A 17198-nucleotide genomic window follows, 5' to 3' on the forward strand; every position below is an offset into this window, starting at 1 on the left:
TCAATGATGCTCAGTTATTTGCTGGATGCATGAAGCAGTGTGCATAAGCTGTGTAGCGTTTATGGTCATCAGTATGGCTGTATCCTTGGTGCATTTAGCTGCCATATCAAATTTAGCAAAGGTAACTTGTGCGTAGTGCCTGATTGCCTCTAATCTGGGTAGCTTAACAACAAGCAAGATGTTCCACCCCAACTGCGCCTGCATTTGCATCTGTAATGTGGTTATGGTGAACTTAGTCAGTCGGTACAAGATGTGAGTGCTTATGTCAATAATGCTGGAAATATTGCGCATACACATTACTTGTTCTCCAGTGGTTTGTATAAATCCGTTAATAAGTAAGGGATGATTGATGACATAACATATACTCTCTGTCCCTATCTGTTATAAGTCTGTCCCATTTAATAGGATAAGGTAACCATTCGCATTCTCCCGGTATTATGTGAAGACATGGATCTAGCACCCGTCCAGTGTGGGTACATACCCACCCCTTAGACCAATCTGCACATCTAGTGGGATCTACAGTGTGATTTATTTAATCAATCCACATTTTGTCAGTGTGAGGTATCCACCGTTCTTTTACTTATCACTACGGGGAGCAATATAAAGGGGCACCATATGTCAGGAGGAAGATCACTTCTTACTATATCAAAAAGAGCATAACACATTTCTTCCTCACCATGAAACTGTATAGGCTTTACCCATATTTCTTCAGGCAAATGCAATTGTTTTCTCCAATATTCACCCTGAGGCTGTCCCAACTCTGCGTTAAAGTCTGCATACTGTAGATTAACAATGCTTTGCCATAGTATGTACTGGATGCCCTTGAACACTGCTTGTGTGTTTTAAAAGCTTATTTTTTTTCCGAATTGTTCATAAGTGAAATTATGCCATTGCCAATCGCGATACAACCCACGCAGGACTTTCCATACTTCTTGTGAGTGTGTGGGCACCCATTGAGAAATTACTTTTATGGCCTCTCCTGTACTATATCCTGTAGAAAATAGTTTATTCCTAATGGCTTCAACATCAAAAGAATTCAGGGCCACTATCCCGATTCCGGTGGCCCCAGCTATCAAGGACCCTAGATCTCTTCTATTGCGTAACTTTGGCAAGGGCCATAACTGTGGTGTCCATGGTGCACATAATGGATCATACTTTGAGACATTCCCCCTGGCAATATTTATCTGTAACACAATATGGTTAATTATGCTTGCATGCAAAGCTTGCTTACATCCTATTCTATATCGAACTACGGAAACGTTACCTAAATTGCTGACCATGCGTCTTTCGGCTACATAAAACATAAAGGTGGCCGGTTTGGAGTATCGAACTCCTTTGGTTCTATTAGTCATTGTAACAACCACCATATGTCCTGGTAAAATATCTTGTTTGCTAGAACAATCATAAGATCTACACGGATATGTATGTACTGGTGTAAAAGGTACAACGGTATCACAATATTGACATATCATGTTTAGCGTATAAATCAAAGCCTGTACTTTTGCTGGTGTCCCCTGCACCTTGTTCAGTCCGTTGGCATGTCGGATTTGCTGTCCAGTTACCTTCCAGGCTACAGCTTTGGCAGCCATCCACTTGCCTCCAGGTACCTCCACGTTGCAAAGTGAAACATTTCCCTGGTCATCAGGTACGTTAGTGGCTTGAGGTGCACAAGTGACATGAAGGTCCGTAACGACATTCTCTGCTACATTCGGTCTGACCGCAAACAGGAACCACGTCATCAACGCAGATGTCATCATTTATGACCGTGGGGTAAGTCTCACTGCAGGTACAAATACAGGTACATTAGAATTCTTTAAAAGTACAATATACATACTCCCCACCCCTTGACTCAATATCTCTCCTGCCTCTGGCTTTTTCCCTGGATAGTTCACCCATACTTTTCTTCCTGTGCTTCCAAATCCTCCCTCACCTCTGGCTATTATCAAGAGGGCAGATCTTTCTTCAATGTGTGGGGTGTACGCTTGTTCACAAATCAATTGTGCAAGTCTGTCATGTGCTGATAACTTTTTTAGCTGTTCTTTCACCAATCCGTTATATCTCTCAATCATGCCTACAGCTTGTGGATAATACCTAAGGTGCAAAATCCACCAAATTCCCTGTTCGTGCGCCCAGCCCGGCACTGTTTTCCCTGAAAAGTGTTTGCCCCTATCTGTTTGGATCTCATCAGGTGCCCCATAATGTTTTATCAGGTAATTTAGCCCTCGCAAAGTGGACTTTTGGTCTGCAGACTTACAGGGCATACCCAACATAAGGCCAGAGTAGGTGTCCACCATGGTCAATACATAGCTTTTTCCTCCTTCATTTGGTAGCGGCCCGATATAGTCCAATTGCCACACCGTAGCTGCAGTTGCTCTTCTGATATGGCCGCTAGGCTTCTTTTGCAGGGGCATTTGTCTAATCTGGTTGCATATGGGGCCCTCATTTACTGCTTGTTGCACTTGTTCCTTAGTAACTGGAATTTGTCGTTGCTGTACCCATGCATTAGTGCTATTCTCTCATAAATGTCCGGATGTTGCATGGGCCCAGTTTGCTAAAGCAGCTTCAGCTTCCTCCTTGATGACCATTGTTCGCATTTTGGCCATTTGATCTGCGGTGTTGTTGAATAGAGATGCAAGTGAGGTATCCGATGGGCGATGGCATCCACATGTCCCACATAGATTTGACATTTTTGCACTTTCTCCCACATCTCTTCCCATAGCTGTTCGCCTCCCCAAATGGGGGTGCCTTTGATGTTCCATCCATCCTTGTGCCAAGTCGGGGCCCAGTTTACTAGTCCTTGGTAAGTGCCCCAGCTGTCAGTGTACACAAACATTTTCTCTCCAATGGGGGCTTGTTCGATCACTGCTGCTACCCTCTGCAGTTCTACAAGCTGGCTTGATCCATTATCCCCTTCTCGCAGCAACATCGTTCCTGTAGCAGGCTGGAATGCGACTGTTTGCCATTGTCTTTTTCCTTGATAGTACCGGGCGGTACCATCTATGAACCATGCATTTTGCCGTTCTTCGGTGAGTTGTTCAAAAGGCGGGGCTGTCTTAAGGTGAGGATTCCATTTCAGAGGGCTCTGCCGCAGGGGCCATTGCCTGTAAGTCCACTGCCCCTAGCTCATTTTCTTGTAACTTCGACACTCCTGCTGGTCCTGGTTTTGCCCTCTGCTGCAGATACCATTTCCACTTCACGATGGCAAACTCCTGCGCTCTGCCTACTTTATTGCCAACCCCTCCTTCTCTTGTCCAACCTAGTAAGGGGACCCATGTTTTTAAGGTGACCGGCCGATAATCAGTTATGAGTTCTATTTCCACTAAGGCCCAATCTTGTGGTACCCTCTTTTTTCCCTGCCTCTGCCATAGGCTCCACATCACTACATCATCTACATCATCCTGTACTATCATTTCCAGCCCAAACGGGTCTCCTTCTGTGATGGGACCTAACGTAAAAGGATTCTGTAATGCATCTTTTGCTTCAGTGTCCCACAATCTCACCGACCATTTAAACAAAGGCTCCACAGGCATCTTCCTACACATACTGGTTCTCTCCAACAACTCACACTGCGTATAATCTCTTACCAAATGAGAATTCTGTATTTGCCCACCATTCACTCCCTTTTCACCTTCAACTTCACCTACACGTCCTTCTCCACTTTCAACTCCACCTAGTTCTGTTACATGTACTTCCACCTCATCCTCCCAAGTATGTGGATCCCAATTTTATTTGCGTATCAATGCCCTCACTTGCACAGTTGAGGGTATTTTAGGCTTCTGGCTACTCTTCTGTTTGCCTACCAGTGCCCTCACTTGCACAGATGAGGGCATTTTAGTCTTCTGCCTACTCTTCTGTTTTGCTACTCGTACTGCTAATGCAGTGCACCTTGCCTCCATTTGATCACCCCAAATCACTGCACTTTCTATGGTCTCTTTCATAAGTAACTGCCTTTCCTGCAAGGCTGCAACCTCATCCCGCAGTTTTCTTATCTCTGCATCTTGTGTTAATGTTTTCCTGTATACCATATGGAGCGCAGACAGGAAAAGCCATCCCACTTGTCCTGCTGCTTTCAGCTCCAGCTTCACTCCTCTTAGTTTCACGATCTCAACCGCATCTTTCACTAAGAGAGGAGCCACTTTCTCATCTAATGCCTCCCATAACACCGGCGCTGCCCACCGGTTCAGGAGTCCTGCCACACCAGAGAACAGGTCAGTTGCTAACCACCCGGGAATGGATCTGGCTTTTGCCCCATGCTGCCTTCCGCTCTCTGCCTCACTTTTCTTACGTCCCCAAAGGCACTTTATTGACTTATACCCCACTTCTGGTACCAAAATGTCTTATCCAGATGACTGGTTGACACCTGTTCGGTATAAGTCAATACGGACGCTCAATGAAAGACCACACGCCAATTATAAATACAATTTAGCTTTACTAGAATTGCAGGTAAATGTAGGCATTTAGCACATTAACAATAGTAGAATAAGAATAGCAATGAAAAGCATCTATTTATATATAAGTACACTACAAAGGGCATCTATGCATACATATAAGCAAAGAGTTCACTGACAGATATAAGTTTTGATTAACTGTATACCAAAATGCATCACACTACGATGTTAAGGAAGCAGAATATAAATGAGTTGAATATTTCAGATAAGCTTTGATTCACTGCACACCAAAATGCATGTTTTAATTACTGCAGTAGGTTCACACTACGAGGTTTAGAAAGCAAAATATAAACGAGCTGAATACTTCAGGTTATAAACACAGTGCATGCATAAATAATCAGTCATAATAATAGAGCAGAGAAACAAAGGCCTTTCATCCCTGTGTGGAACTTAACTTAGTCCACGAAATGTTGGGAAGCCCTCTACTGCCTGCTTGGACCTCTCTCCCCCTCAAGCATCACGGTCAGCAAAACAGGGAGGCATCGCTGGGCCATGGCAGCTTTCACAACTCCATCTGCGAGCTTCCAATCCCTCATCCACACTTCAGTGCTTAAATAACTCGAAGCTTGGATTCTATCTCTTTCTGGCAGTTTCTAGCTATGTTATCAGCACTTGGCTGCTCGGCCCTTCTCCAGCCTTTGTTTTCATTCCATCTTCTCCCTGTACTCTCGTTCTCAAGGTTGAGACGGAGTCTTCTACACAAACAAGCTTGAAAATAATATAATGAACTTTTCCACGTTGTTTGGGGGGGTTTCAACAGGCATCACACTCATCTACACTGCTCAAGCTAATTAACCCTTTGTGTCACAATGTCTTCTGCACCCTTCCCTATACTGATCACACATATGTAGACCTATTTTAGGTGCAGCAGGTTCAGATGACAGTTGCCCTCAGTCAATGTTTGTAATGCAGGCCAGGGGTTCTGACCCTTGTGAGTTTAGGCAGGAAGCCAATATAGGTGTGAGTATGATTATGTGCAAGGATTGTACAGGTAGTTTGGCCACCTGTAGCTCACAATGATTGTTAGTGATCACGGGTTGCTCTCATAACAGAACCGGTTGCATAGTTCTGACCAAGATGATATTGTAGGCCTGAGTATATAACATGAGGCTCTGGCAAGCGTTGATGGTGCACATGAGATCACTGCAAATCAGTATTTCTTCTTTACCTATGATTGTTTTTTAGAGAAAAAAATTGAAACTGTTTTGTAAATGTATGTGTGTATTGGTAGAATATGATGTCACAGAAGTACTGCCCAAAAGTGACACTGAATTACCTTTTCCTGTTCATCTATGTCATCTACACAGGTCAACACCCATCAAAAGTGGGAGATATGGAAGGCCATCACAAAAAAGTTGTGGACCCTAGGTTTCCATAAGCAGTATAGCCTGCACTGTCAAAAGAGTGGGAGGACCTAAGACGTGCTACCAGAAAATTGGCTGAAAGTCAAGTCGGGCAGTCCATCCAGAGATCCAGGCGGGTGCATCGCACCCTGAATACCCTAATGGCCCATATCCTTGCAGCAGGTTACCCGAAGCTTGATGGAAAGGTGAGGGCTCAAGAGCAGCAACAAGGGGGTAAGTCATTTTTTAAAGATATAGTTGTGATTTAATCTCTTCACTTTCCAGCTATGTTGTATGCCAACAACAGTGAAGAAGGCACACATTTAAAGCCTATGCTTATTTGTGGAGATATAAGTTGGTCAAATTGTGTCTGTTGCTGTGTGGGGTGGTTTGCTTTGTGCCATATCATGCCACTTAATTCCTCCCCCCAAAACAATTACTGTTGTGGGCAGACACATGGCTCCATGCAAGGAAAGAGATTGACATCATTTTCTCAGTGACATGAGGGACAGTTTCTCTAAACATGCCCTAGTTCATGATTGGGTTAGATTTGATGGTACGTTACTAATGTGTGTCGTGAATGTGGGCTTCCTTACTGGTGACTGTGACGAACACAATTGTGAATCAGATGATATATCAGACTTTTATTATTGCTAAGTTGGTGCTATGACAATGTGAGAATGTGCATCTGCACTGAAAGTTTGGATATACTGCGTACAGTGACATCATTCCTTATCAGACACATGTTTGAAAGCAGTTTCTCTAGCAAAAGTATGATACTTTATGTTGATAGTAACTGGTTGACCAGAGTCTTTAGCCCATCACAAATGTTCATGTAAGCCAGTGTATGATTGGCAACATGAATTTCTTTACCAAACTGTAATGTAAGCAACAGACAGGAATGTGTCCACATTGGTGAGCATTGTGTGCGTCCCACAGACTACATTTTGGTATCCTTAGTCCTGCCCAGGTGAAGAGCAATATGATCTTGAAAAGGGACATTTGAACGTGGAAGGTAACATCACATGGATGTTGTGGTGTCCCATATTGGCCAGATAAATTCCACCAAAAAATCTTACCCTTAGCTAGGTACTGCAGTGGTTTAGAGTTCTAGTCAGGCGTATGATTATAGTCATGCTGTTGGAACCCCTTGTAATGGAGTGTACTACAAGTCTATGAGTGACAAACGCATACATGATGTGGGAGCAAAGATGGGAGATAACTGAACTTGTTAGTAATGTTGTATGATGTACATTGATATCCAATTGTATTCTCTCATATACACTATAACTGTTGTAGAAATGTCTTCAGCGTCATCTGGACAAGGTGAAGGTGATAGTGGCCACATCGGCGGGGATGAAGCTGGCCACTAGGGATCCGGTGTTGAGACTACTGACACCGCAGGACTTAGTGGAACGGAGGGTGAGGGGACTGGCTGGGAGACCACGAGGGACTCAACATCTTCATCAGAGGCCTCCAATAAAGACAAATTCCTAGTAGGGGCAGACCCTGGACAGACTGTGCCACCTGCTCCTTCGTCCACCCCCCCATTCCCAACTCCATCCTCCCTCTTGCTCCCCCTCAGTTGGCGTAGCTGCCATGCTAAAAGGGGCTGCATCACCTTTGCTGCAGGTACCTCTGCTCCTGCCCTAGTGTCCCAGGCTGTGCTCACTGAGGAGGCTGTGGATCTATTAAGAATGATTGCTGTAGACCAGACTGCACTGTTGAATGTCATGCAGAGGCTGGCAGGCCAAAATACCCAGGTACTGGCTTACCTAGGTGGCATTCATGGTGCCTTGTGTTGGCTACAGTGGTCATTCCAGGGTCTGGCCTCCTCATTGGCTCCAGCCTCCCGCCCACCCCATTCTCATGGCCATAATCACACCATATCCCCATCTCAACTCACTTAACCCAGTTCTGTCCAAAGCACATGGAAACATATGTACACACCCACAACAGCCACAAGCAGCACTTTCCAATACAAACACAGCAAAAAACATAAGCACAGTCACAGACATGTAGACACCACACATACCACGACCACCACCACAGTCACACACCCAGTCAGTACACCCACCTCTACATTACCACACACATACACACACACACAGGCATAACACCCACCACTACACACACAGATACCACCAGCACATCGCCAGTCATTGCACCCACCACAACACCAACACATACACACCACTACAGACACACCACCAGTCATCACACATGCATGTACCAGCACAGGGCACATGGCACACCCACAGATACCACACCAACACATACCACAACAGACATATCCACACATACATACTCAACCCAAATGCCCACACTGACCAACCCAACAATCAGTAAAAAACACAAACCTAAAAACATGTGCACAACAGACACAACCACTCCCTCCAAACCCAACTCCCTCCCAAATATCCTACCCTTCTCCCTGTGGAAAGCATGCTTTTTTCCCTGGGTCTGAACCCTGCCAAATCCCAACCCAACCTGTCCCCTCCCAAGCCAACACCTTCCAAACCCAAGAACCCACCTCCCCCCAGTGAGATCATTGAGGTGCCTGTTCTCTTCCCCATGGATGGCCTTTGTTTAAACTGGCAGTGACTGTAGGAGGTAAGTGACGGGCCTGGAAGCCATTGTGGCCAACATGGGCATATACATTTCTCATGTAAATATGTTGACATATGCTTACTATTTTGAGTAAGGATGCTCTACATTCTATAACATATTTTATTTTGTATATTCCTTTGTTGCCTTATTATTTTATTTTTACAATTAGTTTGCTGATGATGTTATTTCTGCGTATGTATGAGCCATGCACTTATTCTCATTTGTGACAGTAACATACACAGGTTGTATGTTTCAGCTGCATTTTTTAAAATGCATACATTAGTGTTGTACATTAATGAAGGACCTGATGATTTTGGTGCAGACATTCGTGCTATTACTGTACACTTACACCAAAATTGTATGGGTTTCAGATTTTGTGAGTGGAGAATTCATGTGTGTTTATTTTGACATGATGTGTCAATTATATGCATATATGCATTACACAGATGACCTAGCACTTTACAATTTAATTATGATCATATGTTAGTTATTTGTTGCACACACCAAGGGGACATGTGACCTTTGTACATCTTGGACACGATTGCCATTCACTAATGAGTATTGTGTTGCATTCTGGGGGCAACTACCTGTAGCATGTTGAATTGATATTGCTACATTGGAATGGGTTTGTTGGGTTAACATTGGGGATACTGTTTCAGTTGTTACTTTTGATATTTTGGATACATTCTGGTACACACCTTGACAGACATATTCCTATTTGACAGTGTTAAGACTTTTTTGTGTAGGCAGTCCGTCACTAATTGGTGGGTGCTACTTATATACCGGTGTCTGTTTTGATACATTTTCATGCTTCAACATTACACACTTCAGCATTGCACAACAGTATAGTAGTGGGATACAAATTATTGAGGCATGCACAAGTCCAGTGTTGCTATGCAGCTACAAGTCTGAGGGTAACAGGAATGCCAGTGACTTACCTTCCATTCCGGTAGCAACATGGTTGATTTCCATCTTGGACCTGGCCCAGGAGAAACAGGAGGATTGGTAGCAACGGGTTCATGATGACAGTATACATGGAAAACCTTCAAAAGATCGTTTTTTTGTTTATATAGATGTGAATCCACCTGCTCAGGTGTGGAGGTTTGACTGCCACAGTTGCATCCGCAGGACTGCACACTGTGATTGGCTCAGCATTAAAAGGTTCTCACCTAGACTGTCCTGGAGGACATACAGGATCTAGCCAAGTGCTAAAAAGCAATGATGGACATGGTCTCTTAAAAAGACCGGAGTGGTATTTTCGTTAGGGAGGAAGGTTGGTCTGTTCATTGCGGGTGGGATGAGTTCGGAAAGGGGTTGTAGTTTTGTATTTTCTAAGCTTTAGAGAGGAGATGGGTGTGTTGGACATGATGTGGGTGGGATGCATTTTGGAAAGGGTAGTATAAATTTCTGTTTATTTTAGGGTGGTGAGTTTCTTGAGGGTATGTAGGTGGGATGGGTTGGGGAAGAGGCAGCTTAGAACAGTATTTCTTTACTATTTTGGAGTTTAGGGATGTGGAATCTGTTGTGGGTAGAATGGCAGGGAAGAGTTGGTGAAAGTGTAGGATAGGACAGTGGTTTTAGGGGTTGAGGAGGTGACTGCATCTTTTGAGGGTGGAGTAGGTGGGATGAGCTGTGGAATGGCCACTTTAGGATAGTGTCTTTTAAGGGTTAGAGAGGAGGTGGGTCTGTTGCAGGCAGTCTAGGTGGCTGCATTCTTTTTAAATAAATATTTTGAGGCAGATTTATGAAAAGTGGCACTGCACCTAGTGCAGTGCCACTTTGCTTGCTCCCCTTAACGGCCCCTCACCCCACCATACATGTGCCGTATTTAAAATAACGATCACCATGGTGGTAGTCAAGGGTATTAGTGTCATTATTTTTTACTCTAGACCGGCGCTTTGCAGGATTAGTGTAAAAAATGTTGACACTAATCCTGAAAAGCACCCAGAGGCCCATTGAAAACAATGGGATCTTCCCTTTAATGCCTGCTCTTAGCAGGTGTTAAAAATCTGATAAAGATTATGCAAATAAATCTCTAAGATTTTTTTGTGCTATTTTCTTTGTTATTTTCTCGGCTCTCCTAGAACTGGAACACTCCCCTTGCATACATTATGCCTGGCACAGGCATCATGTGGCAAAACGTGTTACAAAGTCGTGCAATTCATGCATTGCACCACTTTGTAAATGTGGTGCACTGTTTTTGGCATTCCAATGCCACATTATTTTAAAACAAATTATGGTAATGTTGTGTTGGAATGGTGCTAGGCCCTCTTAAATCAGGGCCTGTATGTTACAAATTACAGTCTCTCGCTTCAGTAGTTTAGTGTTTTTTTTCACTCATTGTAGGTCAATGGCATCCTCTGTAAACCATGGAGGGCTGCCTACCAAAGGTCCAGCCCCAAATGTAGTCCATCACAAAAAACAAAGAACTTCTGTTATTCTCTCTCTAGCTCTCTTTATATGTGCTGACTTGCCTGGTGACTCTCAATGTGGCTTTCAGTCTCTTGTAATCAGTGACAGAACTCTGACTAGGTCCATACTATTCCCCACATTCATGGCTTTCCACTTGAACCTTTTCCTTTAGTGATATTGGTGTTCTGCCCTCCCCTCTACAATTACCACTAAGGACTGTTGCCCATAGAATAGATTTTGCATTACTCTGCACCACCCCCAAAACCAAACCACTCCCTCCACACTTGAGCAGTAATGTGTGATACCTCCTCAAATGCTTCCCGACTCAGGACCATCCCACACCACCACCGTCATATCCACCACCGAAGCTCCTCAAAACCCCAATCACCTACTCTGCTCAACATCTACCCTCAACATCATGAACGCCATCCACTCCGGCTCTCTCTCCGATACCTGCCACCACCACATCTTCAACAAAGCAAGCAGCACTATCAGAAGATTACCCATTAAATCATACTTCCACAGGATCAGATGACTTTTACCCAACTCCCTCCAACAGATGCGTGCTCAGACTTTAACTGATTATCTGAACCCTGCATTTAGTAGGGGGAAAGGTGAATGGAATAGAAAAAGAGAGACCACCTCCAGATCCAGTTCCGGCCTGTGTTTCCTCCTTGAAGATAGGATATTCAGTATGTGTCTCTGAAAACCTGCACCTTTCTTTTTATTGAGATTTCTCTGCTGAGCCATCATCTCCAGCCTCTCTCTAAGAGAACAATGTTAACTTAATATCTTCTTTTCTCCAGGAGTCAGAGGTTTCCAAGGTTCTCTGGAGAACAGTTCAAAAGTTCACAAATATACAAACTACTAATATCTTTAAAAGGAAATGAAAACTCCTACTCAAGGTTCAGTTTTCTCAATCACTAGTCTCTAAGAATTAGTATGAGCACTGAGGTTTGTTTTTAAGACTGACAAGTCTGTAAAGCAAAGAGTTCTTGAATATATATGTATATATATATATATATATATATATATATATATATATATATTTATTTATATATTGGCAAGTCTGGAAATCATACAAAAGGATTCCTTACTGCAGTTGCTTGAAGTTCTGTTAAGCCAAAAGAAATTCTTCTCTGAAAGCGGATAGTCTGTTGTTGGAAGAAGGAAAAAATTCAGCTTCTTCAAAAGGGATAAAGTAGCTGGTGTGCACACCATAACTAGAAAAAGAATGAGTTACTCAAAACTGGAAGAATTCTCTATGAAACGAAGTGCCTCAGGAACACTGCTCATTCTCCTCAACATGACAGTTGAAGTGCAGCGCGCCCAGAGAGAAACAGCTGGAGGGAAGCTTCAGCATGAGATTAAGGTAAAAACACTAGAGCGCTGACCTCACAAGGATTTGCGGCCACCATTTTGAGTGGCAGTTAAACCTCAAGAAGCTAGTTCTAAGAACAGCATCCGCAAGAGCCACCAGGAGTGAGGACGCCGCTGCAACCAACATGGGTACAAGGAAAACGGGAATCGTTTTTGCTTAGGGAAGAACTTAACAACGGTGGCAATAGTTTTCCTGACAAGCACTATTGCACCCAAACTCCGGCACATCATCAACTGCTCCTTTGAAACCTCCAACTTCACTGAAATCTGGAAACATGCGGAAATCAAGCCCTTACTGAAGAAATCCACTGCAGACCAAGACGACCTCAAGAATTTCGGGCCTATCTCTCTGCTCCCCTTCCCAGCTAAAGTCATTGAAAAATCTGTCAACAGACAACTCACCAAACACATTGAACTCAACAACACCCTGGACCCTTCACAGTCATGCTTTGTGAGCATTATATTTTTATTGTGTTTGTGTTCTGTAATGCTAACTTTTTCTTCCGGATACCATGCAGCTTCCACTCAGAGGTAAGTTAGGTTTAGTTTACATTAAGAAAGATTACTATTTATTAAGTTATCCAGTTAGAGATAGGTAAGTGCTCTGTGCTACATCATAGATTTGTATACTCTTAGGTAGGCATTCGCTTTGGCTGATTATATAAGAAGCCACTGCAATGCAGACTCCACTGTCCTCCTTCTAACTAAATAGTGAATTAGTAATGTCAGTGATTTAGTGTTCTCTGTTACTTTGGCCCTAATTATAACATTGGCGGTAAGTGCCGCCTACCACCACGGCAACGGCCGCCAAAAGACAGTTGCTGCGGCTAACATCCACCCACCATTATATGACCAAAGCCAGATTCCCGCCACAAGAATGGTGGACAGTGTTAATGTGGCACTGCTACCTACAGCAGTGCCACACTAGTAGACTGCCGCAAGCCGTATTATGAAAAACAATATGGCCTGGCAGTGTTCTGCTGGCCCCTTCTCGCCCCCTGCTGGAAGCCCCCTGGATGCAGGTAAGTAGTGTTTCCGGGAGGGGGGTGGCGAGTGTTGTGTGTGTGGGGGGAGTGTGTGCATGAAAGTGTGAGTGTGTGCGTGAATACAAATGTGTAGGGAGTGTTGTTTGCGTGTGTGTACACATGTGTGAGAATGCATGTATGAATGGAAATGCGAATGTGTGTCTGCGTGTCAGTATGAATGTGTGTACAGATGCGTGCATGAATGAATGAATGCATGCATGTATGAAAAGGTGTATACCTGTATGAGTGAGTACGTGAATGCGTGGTGTGTGCTTGTGTTGTATAGCCATTTTAGTTATAGCTACATGCATGTTATTTTAACATGCTTGGCCTGTCGCTGTGCACTTTAACATAGATATATTTTGCTTGGCTTTGCTTTATTATTATTATAATAGCCACTTTTACGGTCTTGTTTTATTTTCTCTCTATCTAACTGTTTTTGTCTAGGCCAGCACTCTGTTCTCAAACAAGACATTCTTGCTCACTCTGTGCTTCTTCCAAGGCTATAGTGAGATAGGTTGCCGATGAACATGGTATAAGTTTTGTCTTTGACATTCATAGAAAACACACATCCTTACGTAGGGACATTTTATTATAAAAACACTTTCCTGTCCCTTACACGTTAGAGGGAGATTCCCGCCAGAGAACCACGACTATGTGATGATTGCTGAATGCTTTGCTACAGCTGCTTATGCAGACTTCAGGCCTTTGTTCAGGTATGGGGGATGATATCTTCCCAGGGGGACCTGAAGGGCAGAATTAGAGCTTAACACACTGCGCTCATTCATAGCCTAGGTAGGAATTAGTCTATTGACTCTAGTGACAATATGGTAGCGCTATTTCTCTACTTTACTCTCGTTGTCACAGTCTTAATCCTGTCATGCTGTATCATCCTGGTTATTGCAGATCATGCTTTGCTATCTAAGATGCAGTCACTTTATTAAAGCATTGTTGAAACCTACACTGCCACTGTTTGTCATTGTGTATGTGAGACTAATGTAACTGAGAGAAACGGATGAGAGCTGAGTGACCATGGTTTTCCTGAGAAATCAATTATGTCATGCGCTCGGCTGCCCAATCATCCCGCTCTTGGGTGGAGATGAGGCACTGCTAGTTAGCCAGAGCAAAATCTGGATTAGAGCGACAGGCGTCACCTGTAGTGGGTCAGTCACAGTCTCCCATACCACAGGTGATTTTGCCGCTCAAAATCCAGTAGTCTCATTAGAATAATGAGAGCCTACGTGACACGTGTATGGGGGAATTGGAAGAGGGGAGTGGGGATGGAGGGGGGTTGTCTGGGGAGTATAAGGGTCTCCTACCAGTGACAGGGAAGGAATTCCCTGTCACTGGTAGGGCCTACCGCCATAGTTTTTGTGGCATTGCTAATGCCACGAACTCCATGGTGGTAGGCAGGGTCAAAATGCTGCCGGTGGTACAGTAGTAGCCGCAGGGTCGGAGATTGTTATCTCCGGCCCGGCTGCTGCTACCGTCGTGGCGGTCGGTGTGGTATATTGGCGGGTTGGCTGGAGCCAACCCGCCAATGTCATAATGTGGCGGTATATACCGCCAACCTGTTGCTGGTACTACCGCCACATTTACACCGACCGCCGGGGTCATAATGACCCCCTATATGCTGCACGTACTGTCCCAAGCAATTTCACAATGATGGAGGTATGCATGCATCAGACCATTGTTTGTAATTTGTCTTTTGTTATTCTGCTATTCTCAGTATAACTACTCCTGCCCAACAACCACCACCATCTAGGAAGGAGATCGTCTGCAGCAGCAGAGGCTGAGAAACATTTAGGCTGAGTAGCAAGCAGCGCCTGGTGATCCTGGAGGAGGAAGAGTACAAAAGAGCTGCCTCGGACTCAGGACCCAGCAGAACAGCATGCCAGCCCCCACCCTCACCAGTGCAGTGCAGGGTCTCTGACTACACCTGCTGCTGCACCCTCCAACTCCAGTAGGGCATTTCACCAATGCCTCCTGCAGTGGAAGGACGGGATGAGAGCAGGCTCGCCAGCATAGAGCAGCACATCGACCAGCTCTGGACCCATACAGACTGTGCCCTTTTTAAAGCCCTTTTTAATTTTGTTTTGTTCGGTTGAGAGGGACCTGTTGTGGCTGGAAAGGATGGGGAGGGATTTGGGTTGGACTTCAAGTTTGGACTTTTCTTTTTTGTTGGACTTCTTGGGGACGGGTTTATATTTGTTCAGAGAGAGGGGTGGGACTGTTGTGGAGAGGGAGGTTTTTATATTTGTAAATAATGAAGGGGATTTTGTTTTAGTTCATTTACAAATCAAATCTTTATTTTGGTGTCTTTTAGTGTAACCTCTTATTTTTAATCTGCTAACAAAGTGTTTGTCATTTACCTAGGTCCTTGCTCTATTGCCCTCTGCAACTATTATTGACCACTAGGGGATGATTGCCCTTGCCTATTTTGCCTACAAAAAAAACAGTACACACAGACAGCATATTCTTCAGTAGAAGTTAAATACTAACTAAACAAGTTCACTTCAACCAATAGTTCTTCTCCTACCCGAATAGATGAAGCAAGGGAGTCTTCTTTTCACTGCTGTGCTTTCCTAAGATGGCATCATAAGGGGGTGGTATGTAGGTAGTAGTAGGCAGGCATGCTAACAGGGAAGACAGAACTTGACCGAAAGTGCCATTCCCAACTATGCGAACTCCAACTATAGGATTAATCAAAGGGTTATCCATCACTGTGAACTCGATTGAAAGAAAATAGAGAGTTAGTGGGTCATTATCATATATATCGTACCTGTAGGAAGACTGAGACCAGACTACCACAATGACTTTATTGACACACAGCAAAGAAGACCTAATATGATAATAAAATATAGGAATATCAATTTCTTTTGAGCAATAGTGGGGAGCTATAGTATAAATCTAAACTTAGGAAATGAGATCATGGAGTCAAAAGTGGGCCCCAACTCAAGAATGTTTGGACCAAATTAAGCATTTACAAAATAAACACACAAGGCATGAATAAAAATGTTGATGGAGCAGGGGTGGAATATTGCTCAGGTAATAGAAGGTCATGCAAAGTGGCTAAATGTACAGTTGAAAATTTCAAAATGTACTGTAAATCTCAAGAATTTGAAACTGGAGGCTAGAAATCAAATTTGTATCCTCAAATTGATTTGTGGGAGCAGTGCAAGTGCATCAAACAGAATATAGTGTGGACGATGTGTAGCTTCAAATGACTTCAGAAAAGCTCCAACCTTCCTATTAAAGTTACATTTTTTTATAAATTGTATTTATTTGCAAATTAAATAAAATGTGTTATCATTTGTGTATGTGTTTGAAGGAATGTTTGTTTCTGTATTTTTGTGAGTTGTTTTGTAATACATATTATCGACAATATATAGGCCTGGGTCCCCAGGTTCCATTATTGACTCAGTGGAGGGTGCCTAGGTTCCAATAATGATTCAGTGGGGGTCACCCAGGTTCCAGTAATGATAAAGACGGGGTCCACAGAGGTCAAAAGGTTGGGAACCACTGATTTATGGTGTAAATTAGGTCACACCTCAATAAATCACACAGGATGGGTGAAGAGGGTTAGGGGCTCAATGATTAGATGGGAAAGGAGATTTGGGGAAAGGTGTGACAAAGTCAAACACCACACAAAAGAAACCACAGCGATATTTGTTGGGGCACTGAGCAGCACACCATCATCAATCTGTTGTGAAAGGAAACAAAGGGATAAGTAAGAAAGTATGACACAGTTCAGTAAATTAATTGGAAACAGTCCTTCTGCTCCAGAGAGCCTACAGATAGTATATCCTAAGTGTTATGTCTTCTAGTTTTGAAATATGGAAAATTGAATGTAACCCACCCAGTTCTAATATTTATGATTGTTAAAAGGAAAATGATACTGTATAGCCAAATTAGGTGATGCATCTCCATTCTTCTTGGAATGCCCGTCACTCTGGGGCCTGTATGAACCTGTCCTGTAT

Source organism: Pleurodeles waltl, chromosome 2_2 (genome assembly GCF_031143425.1).
Source record: "Pleurodeles waltl isolate 20211129_DDA chromosome 2_2, aPleWal1.hap1.20221129, whole genome shotgun sequence".
Taxonomy (NCBI): Eukaryota; Metazoa; Chordata; class Amphibia; order Caudata; family Salamandridae; genus Pleurodeles; species Pleurodeles waltl.